Raw genomic sequence first — 20,873 nt, forward strand, 5'->3', positions numbered from 1 at the left:
CATCTAATCGCACCAACTCTGTGTCGCTCTTCCTCTAATTGCATAAAAAGAACTCGAGGTTCAATCCCTTTCCTTATGATCGAGTTGTAGGTTTCACATACTTTCTCTCACTATTCTCTCTTCTCACAATCGAGGTTCAATCCCTTTCCTTTGGATAGGTGATGAAGAAGGTGAGTTAATGGTGACTGGGATGGTGTTTATGTGGGTATATGGGTGGCTGATGGTGTTGTGAGGTGAAGAAGACGATGAGGAACAGGTGGTTGATATGGTGGAATGGTGACGGCGTATGGTTAAAGATGATGAAGGTGGTTTAATGGTGATGGATGGAGAAGGGTCCATCTGTTTCCGGTGAGCCACCTCTTCCAAGCCTCCTCTCAGTCGCCGACATCAGTAACCTCACCTGAGTTGCAAAGAGGGTTGCAGATCTTCACTCCGGAATCAACCATGAAATTAGGTTCTAGCATCGATATAGGGAAAGAGGGTGGGGTGTTGTAGGTTTCTTTCCCGAATCTGTAACAAAATAGACGATAAAGGGTTGGTCCGGTAGTGATGGTCCGATAACGGAGGTCCAATGATGGTGGTATGGTAGTGGTGGAGATGATGATAGTTATGGGAGCAGATTTAGAGAAAAAGAGGGATAAAGGAACAATATGTTGCAATTTTAGGGGAGAGTGGGTTCGTAAGGTGGGGTGGGTGTTTTTTATTTTCTTTTTCTATTTTAGAAATAACTTTAAGAAACATAAATAAATCAAAAAAAGAATAAAAAATGGTAGAATAGTCTTTTCATGTTCCGTAAGGGATGAACCGTGTAAATTTAAACTAACAACGGATGAGGCGTGTACCTTTTAACCAAACGATGGACGATCCGAGTTAATTTACGAAAATAGGGACTGAACGTATCTTTTAGCACCTGGACGATTCCTGTAATTTACTCTACAATATTCGATGATTTCCCTATCTTCGTTGGAAGTTCAGAAACTTGATGTCGTAGGCAAAGACGACGCAGAAGAGGACGACCCAACCAACATGAGCCAAAGCAACGTACCCAAGAAAATCGTACTCAAACCCTAGAAATTCTTTAATAAATTCTTTTACTGTGACAGAATTGTGGTCTAGAACAACTATAAGGCTTTCGTTTTGACCAAGCTGAGATGTGATCAGGCCGTATAAAGTCCATGCCACCGGTGAACCCTGTTGGAATCATAAGTCCTCATTTCCCTCCACCCATGTCTTCCACCCACAATAAAGGAGGGGACACCAACAAGTTGGTTGGGTCTCATACTTATTAATATAGGATTGAAATGATTAAGTCCATCCTATATATTCAGTGAATTACCAAGAGGGTAATACACAACAAAACACAGCAACATACACAGACATATATATGTAATTGGTTTTGAGTTATATTTCCAATTTTAATCAAAGAGTTAGTTTGATATATTCTTCTGTGTTTATACAATTGATATACTACAATTGTTTATACAATTGCTATACCATACAATTGCTATACTAGAATTGGTATCAGAGCCTTGAAATCAGTCAAGGGGAACTGAGAAATCAAGGAAGCTTATCTGTTTAAAATGTCCGATGTTGAAGATGATCGAAGTGGGGGTGTTGCTGCTCCTCCGACGAGAATCAAGGAAGTCGGAACCACATCGGTGGCCTGCCCAATGTTAACCCAGACAAATTACACTGTTTGGGCTCTACGCATGAAGGTCGTCCTGCGTATACACAAGGTTTGGTCAGAAATCGAACCTGGAACAACTAAAGTTGAAGAAAAAGACTGCTTAGCAGTAGGCTTACTATATCAAGCAATTCCCGAAGCACTTGTGATGCAAATTGGGGATGTCAGCTCCGCAAAGGCTCTCTGGGAAGCAATCAAGGCCCGTCACGTTGGCGCTGATCGGGTGAAAGAAGCCCGGCTTCAAACCCTGAACACTGATTTCGATCGGTTGAGGATGAATGAAACGGAGACCATCGACTCTTTCACCGGAAAGCTCTCCGGTTTAGCTTCGAAATCTGCATCGCTTGGTGAAACGATAGACGAATCGAAGCTTGTGAAGAAGCTTCTGAAGGTCGTTCCCAGACGATTCATCCATTTGGTAGCATCACTCGAGCAGGTGCTCGATCTGAAATCTGTGGGCTTCGAGGACGTAGTCGGACGTCTGAAAGCTTACGAAGAGAGAATAAGAGAGGCAGATGATAGCGGAGATGGTGGCGCGAAGGTGTTGTTTGCCTCGAGATCGACTGGCGGCTGGAGCGGTGGTGGAGCGTCTGGTTCGTCCGGAGGATCATCGGGAGGGACGAAGGAAAAAGGGGGATCAAAAGCTTATAATCGGGGGGGCAAAACCGGGTCGGGTGGATCCGGTGGAGTCGGGTCTTCGAATGGATCCGGGTCAAAATCAACCCGACCCAATTCGGCCCAAAACAATAATAAGCCCAATAACCGGCCCAATTCTAATTCGGACTCGAACCGTAACCCGAAAAAAGATCTGTCAAAAATTATTTGTTACAGATGCGATAAATCGGGCCATTACGCATCCAAATGTCCGGACCGAACCCAAAAATTCCAAGAAAGTAATTTTACTGAACACGACGATGCCGATGAAACAGTATTTCTACACGAGTCCGTATTTTTGAACGAAGAGAAGGTGATACCGTCTCGATACAACTCACAAGAAAACGATGTGTGGTATTTGGACAACGGGGCAAGTAATCACATGACGGGAAATCGTTCATTTTTCTCCGAACTCGACGAAGGAATAACCGGAAAGGTCAAATTCGGTGATAATTCGTGTGTCGAAATAAAAGGGAAAGGCTCAATTGTTTTCCAAGGAAAATCGGGGCAACAACGATTGATAACGGAGATTTATTTCATTCCGGATTTGAAAAATAATATTTTCAGTCTCGGACAAGCAACCGAAGCCGGGTGCGATATTCGGATGAAAAACAACTATTTGACAATGCATGATGCCGACAACTGCTTATTAATGAAGGTACAAAGAACTCCAAACCGCCTTTATAAAATACAGTTGCCCATTGGAGTACCTATTTGCCTTCATTCAAGACTAAGTGAAGACACGTGGCGTTGGCATGCAAGACTTGGACACATCAATTTCGAGTCAATGAAAAAGATGTCCAAGAAAGGTCTAGTCAAAGGGTTACCCTATTTTGACAGTGAGAATCAATTGTGTGAATCTTGCTTGGTGGGCAAGCAAACAAGAAAGTCATTTCCATTAATGACGACGTACAAAGCAACACGACCACTGGAGCTAGTTCACGGTGATTTATGTGGTCCGATAACACCGTCAACGAAGGGTCAAAATCGATACATTTTCACACTAATTGACGATTTTTACGTTATATGTGGATTTTTCTCTTAAAAGAGAAAAATGAGGCGTTTTTACACTTCAAAAAATTTAAAGCTTTGGCGGAGAATGAGCTCGGAAAGTCTTTAAAGGTGTTTCTAAGTGATCGAGGAGGTGAGTTTACTTCGCTCGAGTTTAATTCCTTTTGTGATATAAATGGAATCAAACGCCATCTTACCGCCCCATATTCACCACAACAAAACGGTATTGTGGAACGAAGAAACAGAACACTTATGGACATGACACGAAGTATCATGAAGGCGATGCATGTTCCAAACTACCTATGGGGAGAAGCGGTAAAACATTCCACAAACCTGATCAACCGTGTTTACACAAGAGTACTTGGTGATACAACTCCGTACGAGAAGTTGTATAAAAGAAAACCTAATTTGGAGAACGTACGCATCTTTGGGTGTTTAGCGTATGCAAAAGTTGAACCGGTAAACGTGAAAAAATTGGATGCAAGATCAAGACCATTGGTTCATCTTGGTTCTGAACCGGGTACAAAAGCCTATCGGTTATTTAACCCGGTTACACAAAAAATAATCGTAAGTCGAGACGTTATTTTTAATGAAACCAAAGGATGGAATTGGGTTAACGAAGCTACACCTGACAATGAAGAACCAGGATCATTCATAGTACCATGGGATTTACCGGAAGATGAGGCAAACAACAACCAAGGAAACGATGTAAACAACGAACCAAACGAATCGGATCACGAGATTGAAGACGGAGTGGAGGTACAAGAAAATGAGCAACCAAGTCTGATCAACAACAACGTGAACAATGTTCAAAACCAAAGGCCCACAAGACAAAAGTTGCTTCCAATTCGATTACGAGATTATGTACTTTATGTTGATGAAATTGAAGAACTTCTCCTAGCAACCAATGACGAGCCGGTATCGGTTGAAGAGGCGAAGAAAGAACCAGAGTGGGTCAAAGCCATGAATACAGAAATCAATTCGATCAACAAGAACAATACTTGGTCTCTCATAAACAAACCTATGGGGGTGAAGCCCATTGGACTCAAATGGGTGTTCAAGCTGAAGAAAAATGCAGATGGCACCATAAACAAACACAAGGCGAGGTTGGTTGCTAAAGGGTACGTGCAACAACCTGGTATTGATTTCCAAGAGGTATTTGCTCCGGTAGCTCGAATTGAAACAATCCGGTTTCTTATAGCCCTAGCCGCTACCAATGGATGGGAGCTTCACCACTTGGATGTCAAGACGGCTTTCTTACATGGAGAGTTGAGAGAAACCGTCTATGTGTATCAACCGGAAGGCTACATAAGGAAAGGCGACGAGCACAAGGTGTACCGTCTTTCAAAAGCACTATATGGTCTTAGACAAGCACCGAGAGCATGGAATACAAAACTTGATGGGATTTTGAAAGGAATGAAATTTCACAAGTGCATGAAAGAACCATCGGTGTACCGGAAGAACGAAGGATCCAACTTGCTAATTTTAGCAATCTATGTTGATGATTTGTTTGTCACAGGTATAAATTTAAGCATGATCAAAAGGTTCAAATTTGAAATGTCCAAGAACTTCGAGATGTCTGATCTTGGAAGATTAACTTACTACCTGGGCATTGAAGTCAAACAGGATGAATCGGGGATTACAATAAACCAAGAAGCGTATGCACAACGCATTCTGAAGGAAGCCGGTTTACATGATTGCAATCCTACCCACATGCCCATGGATCCAGGAACCAAAATGTCGAAGGCCGAAGATGAACCCGAAATCGACCCGACACAATACCGAAAGTTGGTAGGATGCCTTAGATATCTCTTGCAGACAAGACCCGATATGGCATATGCGGTTGGAGTTGTTAGTCGATACATGCAAGATCCAAGAGAATCACATGGTGTTGCAATCAAACACATCCTAAGGTATTTAAGAGGAACAACGGGATACGGAATCAAGTACGAGAGGATGGGACAAAACCGGATCATTGGTTACAGCGATAGTAGTCACAATGTCGACCCGGACGACGGAAGAAGCACAACCGGTCACATTTTCTACTACGGGTCCTCTCCGATAACATAGTGTTCTCAAAAGCAAGATACTGTTGCTTTATCATCTTGCGAGGCGGAGTTCATGGCTGCAACTGTGGCTGCATGTCAAGAAATATGGCTTCAAGATTTGCTAGGCGAAATCATGAACAAAGCACAAGAGAAGGTGGTCCTAAGAGTTGATAACAAGTCAGCTATCGAACTCACGAAGAATCCTGTTTTTCAGGGAAGAAGCAAACACATTCACACGAGGTTTCACTTCATTCGTAAGTGTGTTGAAAAGGAACAAGTGGAGGTGAAGTACATTCCAGGTGAAGAACAAAAGGCAGACATTCTCACAAAACCATTGGCTCGAACCAAGTTCAAGACAATGCAGGACTTGATCGGGATTGAAGACATCTTTAGAAGGACTTAAAGATTGGCGGTGATCGGGAATCTCTAGAAGGACTTAGAGATTCGGGGGTGATTGTTGGAATCATAAGTCCTCATTTCCCTCCACCCATGTCTTCCACCCACAATAAAGGAGGGGACACCAACAAGTTGGTTGGGTCTCATACTTATTAATATAGGATTGAAATGATTAAGTCCATCCTATATATTCAGTGAATTACCAAGAGGGTAATACACAACAAAACACAGCAACATACACAGACATATATATGTAATTGGTTTTGAGTTATATTTCCAATTTTAATCAAAGAGTTAGTTTGATATATTCTTCTGTGTTTATACAATTGATATACTACAATTGTTTATACAATTGCTATACCATACAATTGCTATACTAGAAACCCCAGTAATACCACCTCCACCAGATCGGTATTTGCTGCAATGTTCAGGTTATTTTTAACTTGTTAGATTCTATTAACGCAATTCATTCTAACTGATAATCACTCTAGATTAGTTGTCGTACCATTCTGGGGATCATGAAACCAGAAAACAAGTTCCATAACCTAAGGAAGAACGACATAGTAATGGCTGCAATCTGATAATTCGGAGTGAGGGCTACAAGCATCATCCCGTATAATGTGAAATAGACAAAGCACATGAATATAAAGAAGTAGAACCATAGAAACTTGTCTGCCGACCACTGGAACCCAATCATGGAGTAAAGCAGAAGAGTGTATATGAGTGTCTGTATTCCTACATAAACCACCTCAATGGCAACCTTCAGCCAAAATAATGATATAGTTTTAGTTTTCCATAAACACTTATAAATATAAACATAAATAGTTAAACAATTTTCTTGTACCTAGGCAAATGTGTAAGGAATTGTTGAATACATCCCTGATGCTTTCTCACGATACAAAACTGTTCTTTCTATAGACACCACAGACTGTACAACTGCAGTGTTGGTCCCACCAAGAAACACTACAGCAGCATACATAGCTCCCATCAGATTCATTACATCTTGTTGTTGGTTCCTGTTGAAGTCATGACCCATAATCTTTCAGAATTGCACACCATAAATGAAAACTATATGTTCGATTTCTAATTTCTTACATTTTTTGGCCTTTGTCCCAGAAAATCACTCCAAAGAGTATGCCAATCAATGTCGTCATGAAGAACCGGACAGCATTATACTGTGGATGCCTCCAGTAAGACCAGTGTTGTTTCTAATATTGCAATTGTAAAGACACAGACAAATATATATATCAAAATAACTCTTTGATTGATTGGAAATATAACTCAAAAACCAATTACATATATATGTGTATATGTCTATGTATGTTGCTGTGTTTTGGTGTGTTTCTCCCTCTTGGTAATACACTGAATATATAGGATTGATAGAATCATTTTAATCCTATAATTAATACACATGAGACCCAACCACTTGTTGGTGTCCCTTACTTTGTTCCAGAAATTGTGTTAGCCTTTTAGGAGTGGAAGACATGGGTGGAGGGAGATGATGACTTAAGATTCCAACAATCACCCCCGAATCTCTAAGTCCTTCTAGAGATTCCCTATCACCGCCAATCTTTAAGTCCTTCTAAAGATGTCTTCAATCCCGATCAAGTCCCGCATTGTCTTGAACTTGGTTCGAGCCAATGGTTTTGTGAGAATGTCTGCCTTTTGTTCTTCACCTGGAATGTACTTTACCTCCACTTGTTCCTTTTCAACACACTTACGAATGAAGTGAAACCTCGTGTGAATGTGTTTGCTTCTTCCGTGAAAAACAGGATTCTTCGTGAGTTCGATAGCTGACTTGTTATCAACTCTTAGGACCACCTTCTCTTGTGCTTTGTTCATGATTTCGCCTAGCAAATCTTGAAGCCATATTGCTTGACATGCAACCGCAGTTGCAGCCATGAACTCCGCCTCGCAAGATGATAAAGCAACAGTATCTTGCTTTTGAGAACACCATGTTATTGGAGACAACCCATAGTAGAAAATGTGACCGGTTGTGCTTCTTCCGTCATCTGGATCAACATTATGACTACTATCACTGTAACCAATTATTCGATTTTGTCCCATCCTCTCGTACTTGATTCCGTATCCCGTTGTTCCTCGTAAATACCTTAGGATGTGTTTGATTGCAACACCATGTGATTCTCTTGGATCTTGCATGTATCGACTAACAACTCCAACCGCATATGCCATATCGGGTCTTGTTTGCAAGAGATATCTAAGGCATCCTACCAACTTTCGGTATTGTGTCGGGTCGATTTCGGGTTCATCTTCGGCCTTCGACATTTTGGTTCCTGGATCCATGGGAATGTGGGTCGGATTGCAATCGTGTAAACCGGCTTCTTTTAGAATGCGTCTAGCATACGCTTCTTGGTTTATAGTAATCCCTGATTCTTCTTGTTTGACTTCAATGCCCAGGTAGTAAGTTAATCTTCCAAGATCAGACATCTCGAAGTTCTTGGACATTTCAAATTTGAACCTTTTGATCATGCTCAAATTTGTACCTGTGACAAACAAATCATCAACATAGATTGCTAAAATTAGCAAGTTGGATCCTTCGTTCTTCCGGTACACCGATGGTTCTTTCATGCACTTGTGAAATTTCATTCCTTTCAAAATCCCATCAAGTTTTGTATTCCATGCTCTCGGTGCTTGTCTAAGACCATATAGTGCTTTTGAAAGACGGTACACCTTGTGCTCGTCGCCTTTCCTTATGTAGCCTTCCGGTTGATACACATAGACGGTTTCTCTCAACTCTCCATGTAAGAAAGCCGTCTTGACATCCAAGTGGTGAAGCTCCCATCCATTGGTAGCGGCTAAGGCAATGAGAAACCGTATGGTTTCGATGCGAGCTACCGGAGCAAATACTTCTTGAAAGTCAATACCAGGTTGTTGTACGTACCCTTTAGCAACCAACCTCGCCTTGTGTTTGTTTATGGTGCCATCTGCATTTTTCTTCAGCTTGAACACCCATTTGAGTCCAATGGGCTTCACCCCCATAGGTTTGTTTACGAGAGACCAAGTATTGTTCTTGTTGATCGAATTGATTTCTGTATTCATGGCTTTGACCCACTCTAGTTCTTTCTTCGCCTCTTCAACCGATACCGGCTCGTCATTGGTTGCTAGGAGAAGTTCGTCAATTTCATCAACATAAAGTACATAATCTCGTAATCGAATTGGAAGCACCTTTTGTCTTGTGGGCCTTTGGTTTTGAACATTGTTCACGTTGTTGTTGATCGGACTTGGTTGCTCATTTTCTTGTACCTCCACTCCGTCTTCAATCTCGTGATCCGATTCGTTTGGTTCGTTGTTTACATCGTTTCCTTGGTTGTTGTTTGCCTTATCTTCCGGTAAATCCCATGGTACTATGAATGATCCTGGTTCTTCATTGTCAGGTGTAGCTTCGTTAACCCAATTCCATCCTTTGGTTTCATTAAAAATAACGTCTCGACTTACGATAATTTTTTGTGTAACCGGGTTAAATAACCGATAGGCTTTTGTACCCGGTTCAGAACCAAGATGAACCAATGGTCTTGATCTTGCATCCAATTTTTTCACGTTTACCGGTTCGACTTTTGCATACGCTAAACACCCAAATATGCGTACGTTCTCCAAATTAGGTTTTCTTTTATACAACTTCTCGTACGGAGTTGTATCACCAAGTACTCTTGTGTAAACACGGTTGATCAAGTTTGTGGAATGTTTTACCGCTTCTCCCCATAGATAGTTTGGAACATGCATCGCCTTCATGATACTTCGTGTCATGTCCATAAGTGTTCTGTTTCTTCGTTCCACAATACCGTTTTGTTGTGGTGAATATGGGGCGGTAAGATGGCGTTTGATTCCATTTATATCACAAAAGGAATTAAACTCGAGCGAAGTAAACTCACCTCCTCGATCACTTCGAAACACCTTTAAAGACTTTCCGAGCTCATTCTCCACAAAAGCTTTAAATTTTTTGAAGTGTAAAAACGCCTCATTTTTCTCTTTTAAGAGAAAAATCCACATATACCGTGAAAAATCGTCAATTAGTGTGAAAATGTATCGATTTTGACCCTTCGTTGACGGTGTTATCGGACCACATAAATCACCGTGAACTAGCTCCAATGGTCGTGTTGCTTTGTACGTCGTAATTAATGGAAATGACTTTCTTGTTTGCTTGCCCACCAAGCAAGATTCACACAATTGATTCTCACTGTCAAAATAGGGTAACCCTTTGACTAGACCTTTCTTGGACATCTTTTTCATTGACTCGAAATTGATGTGTCCAAGTCTTGCATGCCATCGCCACGTGTCTTCACTCAGTCTTGTATGAAGGCAAATAGGTACTCCAATAAGCAACTGTATTTTATAAAGGCGATTTGGAGTTCTTTGTACCTTCATTAATAAGCAGTTGTCGGCATCATGCATCGTCAAATAGTTGTCTTTCATCCGAATATCACACCCGGCTTCTGTTGCTTGTCCGAGACTGAAAATATTATTTTTCAAATCTGGAATGAAATAAATCTCCGTTATCAATCGTTGTTGCCTCGATTTTCCTTGGAAAACAATTGAGCCTTTCCCTTTTATTTTGACACACGAATTATCACCGAATTTGACCTTTCCGGTTATTCCTTCGTCGAGTTCGGAGAAAAATGAACGATTTCCCGTCATGTGATTACTTGCCCCGTTGTCCAAATACCACACATCGTTTTCTTGTGAGTTGTATCGAGACGGTATCACCTTCTCTTCGTTCAAAAATACGGACTCGTGTAGAAATACTGTTTCATCGGCATCGTCGTGTTCAGAAAAATTACTTTCTTGGAATTTTTGGGTTCGGTCCGGACATTTGGATGCGTAATGGCCCGATTTATCGCATCTGTAACAAATAATTTTTTACAGATCTTTTTTCGGGTTACGGTTCGAGTCCGAATTAGAATTGGGCTTGTTTTTGGGCTTATTAGGGTTTTGGGCCGACTGGGCCGGTTTCCTCTTGGGCCTGACCCACTGGGTCCTGCTGACCCGGATCCTCCACCCGACCCGGATCTGTTCCGATTAACCCCCCCACCTTCACCCGATTTCGCCCATTTCCCCTTCGACTCTGTCGATCCACCTGAAGAGCCACAGCCACTGCCGCTGCTCGAGCTACCACTCGATCTCGAGGCAAACAACACCTTCGCGCCTCCTTCTCCGCTGTCATCCGCCTCCCTTATTCTTTCCTCGTACGCCTTCAGACGTCCGACTACGTCCTCGAAGCCAACGGATTTCAGATCGAGCACCTGCTCGAGGGATGCCACCAGATGGATAATCGCCTGGGAACAACCTTCAGAAGCTTCTTCACAAGCTTCGACTCGTCAATTGTTTCACCAAGTGAGGCAGATTTCGAAGCCAAACCTGAGAGTTTTCCGGCGAACGAGTCAATTGACTCTGTCTCGATCATTCTCAACCGATCGAAATCGGTGTTTAATGTTTGCAGTCTCGCCTCCTTTACCCTATCAGCTCCGACGTATCGAGCTTTAATCGATTCCCACAGGGTTTTTGATTCATCGACATCTCCTATTTGCATGATTAGGGCTTCGGGGATTGCCTGATACAATATCCTCATTGCCAGGTTATTCTTTTCATCATTTTTCTCTTCTCCTGGATCGATTATGGTCCAGGCTTTATGATTTCTGAGTACGACTTTCATACGCAGGGACCATACGGTGTAATTTGTGGAATTCAACATCGGGCAAGCCACAGTGGTTGTTCCGACCTCCTTGAGTTTCACCGGAGCCGGACCAGCATCACCACCTTCTCCTTCTTTGTCCGACATCTCTTTTACTGGTGTCCTTCTTGATCACCAGGTATGAATTCAAGCCCCTGTTCTTGAGCTCTGATACCAATTCTAATATTGCAATTGTAAAGACACAGACAAATATATATATCAAAATAACTCTTTGATTGATTGGAAATATAACTCAAAAACCAATTACATATATATGTGTATATGTCTATGTATGTTGCTGTGTTTTGGTGTGTTTCTCCCTCTTGGTAATACACTGAATATATAGGATTGATAGAATCATTTTAATCCTATAATTAATACACATGAGACCCAACCACTTGTTGGTGTCCCTTACTTTGTTCCAGAAATTGTGTTAGCCTTTTAGGAGTGGAAGACATGGGTGGAGGGAGATGATGACTTAAGATTCCAACATTGTTTCCATAAACAAGCCATGCATTGTGTCCAAAAGGATTGAGAGTACTTTGTAGGGAAGTAAATGTCATAGGACCCTGGTACTGGTGTACTGAGCACCTTAATGAGCTCTTGGCTCCTCCTGTAACAAAACCCTTTAGAAAGAAACTTAGTAGAATCTAAAAGAAGATGCTTAGGGATTTTGAATTCATACTTATAAAGATCAGAGTTGGCATAGATATCTGCAAAATCAACACCAAGTTGATCTTCAACCGCTGAAGAACTAACTTCGAGCATCCATGTGGCCGGATTTTGACCTTGTTTGATTTTGTTAACCCCTGGAATAGACTGACAAGTTTGTTCGAGCTATTAGATTATTTGCATTGTATGAATGGAAGCATGAAAATTACGGATGTACTCACTTCAAAATATTCTATTAGGTGGTTAGAATGGTGCCCGAGAGGTCCGGTGTAGGAGATCTTCCCGCCTATTTTCATCAACAATAACTGCAATAAAGTGAGAAATTTTGAAGATAATTCACTCAAATGAATCTAGAAAATGGAAACATGGATTCTTATTTTAAGATAATTAACCTCGTCAAAAGCCTCAAAAATATTGATACTTTGTTGGTGGATTGTACATACGACTGTTCGACCGGTATCGACCGTGTTTCTAACAGTACGCATGACAATGGCAGCAGCTCTTGCATCAAGTCCTGATGTGGGCTCATCCATGAAGATGATTGATGGATTTGCAACCAATTCTACTGCTATTGTCAGCCTCTTTCGTTGTTCTGTTGAAAGACCATCTACTCCTGGAAGCCCAACTATTACATTCCTTAACGGGTTCAGTTCGACCAAATCCATGATTTCTTCCACAAACATCTAAAACAAATGTAGTTGTTGGTATGTTAAGAGTAATGATCAAAGTGTTTCTGCAAAAGGGTTATTTTTCCTGCAACCCCTGAACTGCCCCACACTACTAGCTAGCTGGCTGGCATAAGAGCCCAATCCACACAGGAATTTACCATCATGTGCTACGTGCTTGGGAAAAAATGGTCAAAGCTGTGAAAACTATAAAAAAATTTACCTGGCGAGTTTCTGTGGTTATGTCTGGAGCAAGACGTAACCAGGCAGAGTACACAAGCGACTCATAAACAGTGACATGGGGAGAATGGATATCGTTTTGTTCACAGTATCCAGTGACACGAGCAAATGTTTCTTGTTTTTTAGGGTAACCAGAGATGCTGATACTTCCATCAATATACCCACTAGTCTTTCTTCCAGCTAAAACATCCATCAATGTCGTCTTTCCTGCCCCACTGATTCCAACCAAAGCTGTCAGAATGCCTGGGCGGAATGTGCCACTGACATCTTCTAGTTCGATTCCTTGTGTTTTCATTTCCTGATAAATTTGCCAAATATTTATGTCATTCTTTCACAGATTATCCAAGGAAATCATGTTTCTGAATCTTGGTTAGAACCGGGACTTACAGCAGGCATGGCTATATAGTAATTGACATGATCAAATGCAACTGAGAGTGGCTGAAATGGGAGCACCAATCCCTTCGTAACGATGTTTCTTGTTGCCATTTCTGTTCCTGTTTGTGGGTGTTTCTGATTCTTCTCATCTTCTGTCAGAACAACAGTTTTTGAATCTCCGAGAGCTGGATTTTGGATCAAACTTGTGTATAAGATGCAACAAGAACCCGTGAAGATAACAAAAGATTAAGCAAATAAACATAAAGGAAAGTCTAGCTTACGGTTCAAATATGTCAGAGCTAACACAAAGAAGAGGTTAAAGAGATGCGAAAACCCAAAAAGTGCAATGACACAAACCCAAAACATATTATCGGTTGTGAACATTCCCCTGGATTTGAGAAGAACCTTTCCAACAGTTGGTTCACTGAATGGTGGATCATGATTCGGCTATCACACAAGAGAAAGCTATTTATTTCAGAAACATGCAAAAAAATGTATTTGTAAGTTGTAACAAATGAAGCTTACAGTGCTCCATCGATCATCTAAAAACTCGTTGATCACAATAGCATTTTGTCCATACATTATTGGGGAAATGTAATAGCCCCATTTCATCCATGGGCCAATGTCATCTTCAAGAAACAAAATATGTTACAAACAAGCCCAATCTAGTACAAAATCCAATAGCTAGGAATAGGATACATACCTTTTCCAACAATGAATCCACCCAATACAAAAATCAATAGCAACAAAAAGGTGGCAAGAGCACCTGCAACAATTTGGATTCTTCCAAGTACAGCAATGAAACGGTAAAGAGAAGAAGCCATTTGATGTAGGCCAATATAAGCCAAAAGTTGTCGGAAAAACCTGATAATATTCAAACATGTTAGATTCATTCAAAATTTTACCTAATTTCGTTTCACAAAAGTGTTGAGTACTTGCCTACTAGCCGAAGGAGCAAATCCAATAGTGTAATATGTTAGAACAATCCATATTACTGACTCTATGATTGATATAGGAATCTTCATGATCCATATGGGTATTGCAAATGCCCACGCAGGGTAAAACATTGAGTCCCTCTGTTTGAAGAACACGGGAAGCCTCATAATCGTCAACGCCAGCTCAGCAACCCCATTAAACATCACATTTAAAAGACTGAAGAACAAAGCACCAAAAAACTTGCCACCATCTTCAAGTCGACCACTCTTCATTTCAGTTCTAAAGAATACCGTGAAAGCAATGACGGACATGATAGTAATCTGGGTAGTCCTGAATATGTACACAAAAGCATTCCGTTTCATCAACAACAATTCTCTTGCTAAGTTTGCTTTAAGGAGCTCCATGTTTGAAATACCATACTTCTTAGTCACCAAAGCAGCCGGATGCATTTGGGTTTTGTCATAAGGAAGGCAAGATCGTGATAAAGGCGTTCACCAGTTTCGTACCGGCTGAAAAGCTGACAGAATTCAGATACTGAGATGTAACGATAAGGTTCGTTTCTTTTGAACCAGTATTGTTCTTGGTCTTTCTTTGAAGTAACTTCTTGCAAAAAGTCTGCAACTCCTTTCCTTTCTGGGCATTTGAACCCTACACTCTCAAAGAAAGCAAGAATGTCTTCACATGGGCCTTGGTAGACGATTTGACCTTCAGAGAGGAGTATGATGTCGTCAAATAGCTCAAATGTTTCTGGTGCGGGTTGAAGAAGGGAAATGATCATGGTTACATCCATTATGTGAACCAGTTGTTTCATGTATTTGACGATTTGAAAAGTTGTTAAACTGTCTAAACCAGTTGAAATTTCATCCATGAAGAACACTTTTGCAGGTCCAACCAACATCTCTCCTGAAGTTAGAGAAAAAAACAATATTTTTCGATGCATGATGAGAATGATAATAAATTTTGGAAATTGTTTTGTATTAATTATACCGGTAGTAGCACGTTTCTTCTCTCCACCTGAGATTCCTCTTCTAATCTCATCACCTACCATGATATTAGCACAAATATCTAATCCAAGAATCTGTATACATTCAGTTCAAATCAACTAATGTTGCTAATAAACTAACTAAAAATTTTAAACAAAAACGTAAAGATTGAGACAAACCTTTAAAACATAATCTGTAGCCAAGCTAGAATCTTGACCAGATACTGCAGTCGCTTTCATGAAAGCGTCGATTTCCGGGTCCGGTTTAATCCCTTCATTTTTCTCATGTCGTGAAAGTTCTTCCAGGAGGTCGTACCTGGTTCCTACACCAAGACACCGACCAGCAAAATCAAATGTCTCCCTAACTGTCATCTCACCATGATGAACGTCATGTTGGCTAATATAAGCACAAGTCCTCTGAGGAATAAACTCAGACATCCGATGACCACAGTAAGTAACTTCTCCGGCACCGACTCTGAGATCTGAATCCAATACTCCGGCAAGTGCCCTCAGCAATGTCGTCTTCCCAGAACCAGGAGGCCCAAGAAGTAACGTCATCCTGAAAATGAAAATTCGGTAAAATAAAATAAATAAATAATTGTTTCCCGATGTTTAAAAATGGCACCAAACAAACATACCGCGATGGCCTTACAATCCCACTCACATCACGCAAGATTTTGACCACCCTTTTCTTGGATGGAATAAACTTAAAGAATCGAAGAAGTCCCTATCCGTAACAAATAAAAACTTAGAAAGTGTCTATTTTTATCAAGTACTAAAAATCAGCAAACAAACCTCCATGGTGTTGAGGGTAGCGTACTTGGATCTTTGGAATATCAATCCCGACCCTGTTTAGAACATATAATATTACTATTGAATAAATTCAAATTTTAATACAACTTACTTATTATAAGGATTAGTAGGATTTTAATTAATTTCACCTATGGGTTCTAGCTCGAACTCTATTTAGAAACTTTTCGTTATCTTCTTCTACAACTTTGAGTATACTTCCCATGAGCTGTTTCTTATCTTGAGATCCAAGATTTGTAATATCGATTTCTTGATGAACGACTCGTCCATTATCAAGAACTTGTTTCAAGATTCCTTTCTTTAATCTATCGTATGTAGGTAGTCTCTCAATAGCAGCCCATTTGAGTTCTTCTTCATCGTCGTGCCACCCACTTGCGGCAAAAGCATGATCACCACCTCCTGGTGCCGCCGAGAAAGCCTCCCTGGTACTAGCGGAAGCCCAGCTCCTCCTACCGGAAGATGAAAAATTCATTGACCTCGCCAGATCAGCTGTTGCCGCCATCTTCACCACTCAAACTAGGGGTGTTCATGGTCCGGTTTGAAACCGTGAAACCGGTCATCGGTTTGGTTTTACGGTTTGTATTTTTCTTTACGGTTTGGCTTGCGGTTTTGAATTTTTCAAACCGTATTGAACGGTTTGGCTTACGGTTTTTAAGATTTCAATCCGTATAAAAACCGGACCGGACCGTAGGATTTGTATATATATTAATTATTATTTTTATATATAATTAATTTTTATATATTAATTTTTATATAAAAATAATAAATTTAAAAACCCACATTATATTGAATTATTACAGCCCAATAATATTGAACTGGGCTAGTAGTCCACCTCCAGGCTCCAGCTCCAAGCAATCGTTCAACGGTGATTCACTCATTCAACTTGCCCTAATCGACTAATCGAGTAATCGCAAATCGCAAAGAGCCAAATACGCAGACTCGGTTTCCACTTTCCAGTTGCCACACCAGTGCACCACTCGTTTTCCCTCCGAGGCTCCGACTTGCAAGCCAACAGCTCGTCGCCTACCCTGCAGCAGCTCCGATTCTACCTCTCGTTTCTCTATCGTTGGCTACTTGGCTGGATTGTTACTCCGATAAGGTATGTTGTGTTCTTAATCAACTGAACTGATTTGTTTATCATCCATCTACACCTGATTTCTATCCATCCATCACCTCTCCTATCATTGTGCGTTTGATTTTTTTTTAACAGAAGCCAACATCGGACGAAACAAAAGTAGAAAGTAGTTGTTGATTTTTTATTTCTTTCTAAATCTGTTGCTAACTGCTTGGCTCCGACTACAGGCCTCCCCTGCAGCTCCGATTGTTGCTCCGATAAGGTCCGTTTGGCGATTCTATCTCCGATAGTGCGTTTGATTTTTTTTAACAGTAGCAAACATCGGATGAAACCTGTTGATTTTTTATTTCTTTCTAAAACCTGTTGCTAACTGCTAAGACTCATCATCTCTTAATCTTTTCTTTCAGGTCCTTACATGTGCGTTTGATTTTTTTAACAGAAGCAAACATAGGACGAAACCTGTTGATTTTTTATTTCTTTCTAAACCTGTTGCTAACTTCTAAGACTCATCATCTCTTAATCTGATTCCAGTGAGTCCACAATTCTGAATTCTGCTTGCACTTTTTTCTTTCAGGTCCTTACATGGATAAAGATAACATCAATATTCCAAGTAGTGAACCTGTGAACATCATTGATGCTGATGATGATATGGAAGAGATTGATGTAGATGATGATGTTCATGTGGAGCAAAATGGAGGTGCTACTGATAAGAACCAAGGAAGGGGACGAAAACAGTCTATTGTTTGAAAACAGTTTATTGTTTGGAAACACTTCAACTGGAGGTGTTACTGATAAAAACAGTCATTTGACTTGTTGGATTGGTGGAAGACAAATGGAGCAAAATATAAGATTTTAGGAAAAATTGCACGGGATGTCTTGGCTGTTCCAGTTTCCACAGTTGCGTCGGAATCCGCATTTAGCACCGGGGGTAGAGTTTTGGATTCATTTAGGAGTAGTCTTTCTCCTAAAACAGTGCAAGCGCTTATATGCACACAAAATTAGATTCGGGGTGTGTTTAACAAAAATGCAAAAGTTGGTTATGAAGATGTGTTGAAAGAAATTGAAGACCTTTGATGGGAATGTCAAGTCCACCAAGCAAATTACATCCTTTGATTTCTAAATAAACGTAATATAATGGTAAAAAGGGGTATCGATCCTCGGGGAAATGGTTGTATTCAATCACCAATGCAATTCAATAGAACTAGTGAAATTAAACTAACTAACTACAATTAAACTAAAAGGGGGGGGGGGGGGGTGTTTGATTACTTGAAAACTAAAATACTTGAATAACTAAAAACCTTGCAATTAAGCAAGTTGATGAGATGCTCAAAGGTTGGGAATAATTGGTTAACTAAGGCAATTCAACACAATGAACATTTGTGTGTTTATCATTAGGATCTAATACAAAGTTTATTCTTCATCCCAAATTGGTTATAGCAATCATGAAGCATGATATGCCAAGATTCCTCATAGGTAGTATGGAGGTTGGGGAAGCCCACAACACACCTTCTTAATTAAGATCAATAGTCAATTGAAGCAATTAATCCCAAGAAATCAATTAGCCTTAAGAATAAAGGAATCCCCAATTCCTAGAGGATGTCAAATGCTTACACATCCATAAAGGAGCTATGATTCATAAGCTAGAGATGATTTCTACCATCATAAAGCCTTTGTTCTAGATAAATTCAATGATCCAATGCAAAATCAATGAAACAAATCAACCATTGCTCAATCAAATACTAAGCTCATGATCAAAGCATCAAATAAGCATAAGAATTGTAAACTAGAATCATAAACATGGAATAAATTGATAATCAACATAAATCCTTCAAAACCCACAAACATTCATTGGTTTTCAGCCAAAGTCAACCAAATAAGAGTATTAGTCACTCATGGCAACAAAGTAACAAGAACAATAATTAATTTGCATCAAGAATCTACCTAAGACTTGAAAAGATGAAAGAAATTGAGTATTTTGCTCTCCAAATCGTCACTTGCAGGTCTCCAATGGTGGAAAATTCGTGAATGAGCCTCTAGATTTGATCCCCCAAAGTTATTGTGAGCCAAATGACCAAAATACCCAAACTGGGCAGTTGCGCGGGTACCCGCGCAGCCAAAATTCCACCCGCGCAAATGCTGCTGGAATGCTATTGGTCCACCATTCCACTACTCCACCCTTCCACTACCAAAGATTCCTTTGGTCCCCCCCTTGTCCATGTAATTTGAATCCACCAATCATCATTTAGCCACTAAATGGATGCTCCAAGCCCAAAATTAGAAATTTATGATCCATCTTCACAAGCCCAAATAATCCAAGCCAATAACTTTCAAAGCCCAATTCTTCTTCTTTGATTCCGCCAAGCCCAATAATGCTTCGGGAGCCCACTAAGCCGTCTTCACTCAAATCCACAATCACAAAAACTCCAAAACTCTGCAAAATTCCTCATGCAACATAACAAGCCCCCGATACGATCCATGATAAAGAAAATAAAGAATATACAATGCAATACTAATAAAAAGAGCTAAAAATCTAAGATAAACTAATAAAAATAAGGAAATAAAATAAACTATCAACCTTGATGAAATTGAAAATGGTAAATTTTAAAATTTCAAAAGTTATATATTTTCTCCTACTTATTATTTCTAAATTCTAACAAAATATAACTTGTATTTTAGATTTTGCAAGCAAACTTAATATTTGCACCGACAATATCGAATGAAAGGTACATTTCTTCTTTTGGTTTTATATTGAATTTTTGGTGTGATGTTTTAATATTGATTTTTTTGGACAGCAAAAGCTTATGAATTGGATAGAATTTTGGAAGTGGATAGCATTTTGGAAGTGATCTTGCTGATAATGCTTTTTAGATAATAGTTTTTGCTGTTTTGGACAGCTTAGTAGGATGTGTGTATTAGTCTAATATTTGATGTAATTGAACAATATTTGATATTTTCATTTACTGCTTTTTATTTGCTGTTTTGGACAACTTTTTTGGTAGTTTTCTTGTTGTTTTTGACAATTTTACTATTGCAGTATTTTCAACAAACAGTACAGTTTTTTTTTTACTAAATTAGGCAGAATTTTGAATGTTTTAATACCTTAAACGGTGCAGTTTTTTTATTTAACTGTTTTAATACCTTTAATAGTGCAGTTTTTTATTGTTTTAATACCTCTAATATTGTAGCTTTAATATTACGTAGAATTTTTACTGTTTTAATACATGTAATAGTGCAGTTTTTTTTTACTAAATTAGTTTAATGGACTCGACTAAAATGGGCCTAAAAAGCCCAAACCGTGAAACCAAACCGGAGCCAAACCGCTAGTAACGGTTTGGTTTGGTTCGGTTTTAAATTTTCAATGGTTCGGCTTTGGTTTTTGCTTGACAAAAACCGTTAGTAACGGTTTGGCTCCGGTTTAACCTAAAAACCGAAAAAACCGGACCGTGAACACCCCTAACTCAAACTGCAGAAATTGAGCTTTATTAATTATGAGCTAGAATCAGTGATTTTCATGGTTCTGGATATATCTATAAACTATAATGGTGTGGAAGAAAGATCTGATTTGCTTTGAACTTATTTGGTCATTAATATATATCTTCTTTTTTTTTGTGTATTATATGTCATTGACCCTGTTTCACC

General features: G+C 39.9%; 1 long non-coding RNA gene and 1 pseudogene across 3 annotated transcripts; one reads left to right on the forward strand and one right to left on the reverse strand.

Annotated features, from left to right (window-relative positions):
• Window positions 1-954: 954 nt before the first annotated feature.
• On the reverse strand, window positions 955-16,661 carry LOC145160901 (pleiotropic drug resistance protein 2-like; annotated as a pseudogene). Its single transcript, XR_013738265.1, has 19 exons — window positions 16,291-16,661; window positions 15,988-16,197; window positions 15,530-15,908; window positions 15,355-15,445; window positions 14,371-15,270; window positions 14,135-14,295; window positions 13,957-14,060; window positions 13,713-13,878; window positions 13,444-13,616; window positions 13,040-13,354; window positions 12,544-12,834; window positions 12,373-12,456; window positions 12,165-12,298; window positions 11,971-12,092; window positions 6,889-6,994; window positions 6,638-6,809; window positions 6,299-6,553; window positions 6,155-6,211; window positions 955-1,191 (listed from the first exon to the last, which is right to left on the reverse strand). The product of XR_013738265.1 is annotated as a pleiotropic drug resistance protein 2-like (transcript).
• Window positions 16,662-16,986: 325 nt separating this feature from the next.
• Window positions 16,987-18,278, forward strand: LOC145160902 (uncharacterized). 2 transcript variants are annotated; one of them, XR_013738266.1, is made up of 2 exons: window positions 16,987-17,496; window positions 17,642-18,278. It is a non-coding gene; the product is annotated as an uncharacterized LOC145160902 (long non-coding RNA). The 2 variants fall into 2 exon arrangements; XR_013738267.1 differs by having other exon boundaries at window positions 17,809-18,278.
• Window positions 18,279-20,873: the final 2,595 nt, after the last annotated feature.

This window comes from Lactuca virosa, chromosome 2, assembly GCF_052849685.1.
Source record: "Lactuca virosa cultivar CGN04683 chromosome 2, Lactuca_virosa_CGN04683_v6, whole genome shotgun sequence".
In the NCBI taxonomy this organism is placed as follows: Eukaryota; Viridiplantae; Streptophyta; class Magnoliopsida; order Asterales; family Asteraceae; genus Lactuca; species Lactuca virosa.